Raw genomic sequence first — 2914 nt, forward strand, 5'->3', positions numbered from 1 at the left:
TTCAGAGTTACTTTGTTGATTCAGATGATGAGGTTACTTCCTCGTTCAGAGAACCTTTTCATGATATGCTAATTTTTTGAGAAGGACCTGTATAAATACATCCTTGACTTTGATGTTTATGAAAGTAAAGATTTGACTTTTCTGCGTGTTTATTTTTAGGTTTTGTTTCTCTGTTTTGTCTTTCTCCTCGTTGATTAAGTGTCACCTGTTCCTTGTCTCCCTTTGTATTTAAACCCACCTGTTGTCTTTGTCTCTTGTCGGATCCTTGTCATTGTCGGTCGAGTTTTGTCGTTGGCATCTCAGTAGAGCCGTGAAGTCCAGAGTCGCCGAGGCTCTCGTTTGTCAGTCTGTTCACTGTTGCTACCGGTGCTGAGCTTTAGCTTCCTGCTCTGCTGTGCTGTCAGATTCTTGGACTGTCTTTGAGCATCTTCACTATTAAATCTACGTTTCATCTCTTACTGGGGTCCATGGCCTCCTTCCTCACTGCACCCCAACACCACATCATGACAATGAATCAATTCATTAGACTTTCAAACTGAAGTCTAATTTTTTTCTGTCCCCACACAAGCAGTTTAAATCATCTGTTTACAAGTTACTGTATTCCATCACGGTGGCATTTAAGCTAGTCCACCAAATGACAACAGCAAAAGTTGGGAGAAAATTATAGTTATTTATTGTTCAAGGATAATAGAAAACACTTTTTGAAAATGGTTTCTTCTGAGGAGTATTATCCATTCAATGTATGCTAAATCACAATACTTTGATCTTTTTGAATTCTGCACCTAAAAATTAACCAAAATATGAACAAAACTAATTCAACCTAGAAAGACTCACAGAGAGAGAGGGTCTTAGAAAGTTTAATTGACAAATGAAAGTCTTTGGCGCGCTCAGAGCCCAGGAGGAAAACGCTGCCAGAATGTATGAAGATTAGAGACGTCTGGGGCCGGACACTGGTGATGGAGAGGATGCCAAAGACTGAATGGATATCGAAGAAGTCACGAGCTGAAGGTGAAGGAGGGTTGAAGTTCGGCCAAGGAGCGAGAGCAGACGGACAGCTGGACCTTATTGAGGCAGCCATGCTTGCCCCACACCAAACAAGATGGAAGATTCAGAGCTTCTTGTTCCACATTCTCCAAGCTCACAAGGCATGTATGCATTTTATTTTTATAGATGACTGGGACCAAGCTGAAACCTAAGAAACAAAGAAAACTAGAAACGCAAAAGAGGAAGACTGAGAATACCTGCTAAGGGGATGAATAAGCTGCATGGTTAAAATGGAAGAGGAGAATTGGACTGTAAGAGTCTGAAGGCAAGTAAAAATCACAAGATTGCAAGAAGAGAAGAAATGCCAGGATTAGAGAATGCCACAGAGCCGCCGAGGTAGAAGGAGAATGCTGTCAAAGTAGTAGAGAGAGAGACTTGAGTGTCTGTCAAGGCATTGGTAAAAACTGAGAATGTTTGCATGATGTAGCCATTGTGTTGAAAGGCCTGAGAAATTAAAATCTGAGATCAAAGTCAGAATTTTATGATTCTGTAAAACTATAATGTAGCATATCTGTGTTAACAGTATATTATATTTCTAAATAACTGAAAATAGATCATGACCAACAAGGTCATCAATGGGCTAGTTCTCAGAAGTCAAGATACGACTCAAAGGAGTAGACAGACTAGAAGTTGCAGATGTGAGTGCCTTGTATTCAGTGATTAATTATCTACATTACAATAAGAAAGGGAAAAAAACATTCAAATGGCCATATTAAATAGAAGACAATAATACACAAGGAAAAACGATTAACAAATCAAACAAACGTAAATCAGTTCTGTAGTTCCGGCAACAAGCCACACCATTCAGTTCATAAACCCCCGAACTAGGGTGGTTCAGTGTGTTTGTCAGGTGAGTTTATTAGTTGCTGCAATTCATATGCTGACAAAAGTCAGATCAGAGTGGGAACAGTTTTGTTCATGGGCTGCAGGAAGTCTCCCAGCCTGGTGGGGAAACCAAATCTTAACACCACAGGTGAAATCCTTTTAGTAGTGATGGGTCCAGCAACACCGACGCACCGGCGCATGCATCAAGCCCATAGACCAACACCCGTGTCGGTGCGCGTATTGGTTTCAGCAAGTCACGTGACTAATACAGGAACTGTTTCCAAATGACATTAAAACGCCAAACTGTGTTTATAAGGAAGCAAATCTGTCAAAAGGATTTGCCAAACAAATTCTTGATCTTTTACATTGTCATCTAGCAGTTTCAAACAAAAGGTTTCCTCAGTGTGGGACCATTTTGATCTTATATTGGAAAATAAATTTGTTTTCATTTTTGTTGTTTCATCCGGTTCCAGTTTCTACTTGATCTATCTGAATCCAAATTCAGCTGAATTTAGTTTACTTTCATATTTTGTTCTGCAGGTTAAGTGTTGCATATATTTGACTAAACTGTCTTATTTAAATAAATCCGCCTCTTCAATGCTGAGGCATTATGAGGACAGGCATGAGAATGAAGTCCAGATAAACTCAGATATACAGCCATTCTACAAATTACTCAGTTGCTTTTTATAAATTATTTCATATACAGTGACCCCTCGCTGTAACGGGTTCATCTTTCACGGTATCGCTGCTTCTGCGTCCTGATTGACCGTATGATTGGTAAAAACAGTCTCCGCGCTTCTTCTCTATCTGAGTGGCAATAATATTACGGTATTTAATACAGATTGGCCATTCAGGAGATGGAAACTGAAACTTTGAATGCCAGCTGAAAAAAACTGTGGCCAGAGGCAGCAAAACCCGATCGGAGGCTCGTTTGATGAGATCCATCGCTCTGCCGTAGATCCAGCTGTGAATCTCTTGGGGCAGATTGGAGGAGACACTTTAATGACACGACTGCGGATCAGATTAAGGCCCGATTGATGAACAC

General features: G+C 40.3%; 1 long non-coding RNA gene across 2 annotated transcripts in view; it reads right to left on the reverse strand.

Moving 5' to 3' along the window:
• Nucleotides 1-1765: 1765 nt before the first annotated feature.
• LOC107834610 (uncharacterized) overlaps nt 1766-2914 on the reverse strand; it is a 2510-nt gene continuing 1361 nt past the window's right edge. For both annotated transcript variants that reach the window (XR_001660416.1, XR_001660417.1), the window contains exon 3: nt 1766-2025. This is a non-coding gene — a long non-coding RNA (uncharacterized LOC107834610). The remainder of the gene's footprint in view (nt 2026-2914) is intronic.

This window comes from Poecilia formosa, unplaced genomic scaffold (assembly GCF_000485575.1).
Source record: "Poecilia formosa unplaced genomic scaffold, Poecilia_formosa-5.1.2 Scaffold687, whole genome shotgun sequence".
Classification (NCBI taxonomy): domain Eukaryota; kingdom Metazoa; phylum Chordata; class Actinopteri; order Cyprinodontiformes; family Poeciliidae; genus Poecilia; species Poecilia formosa.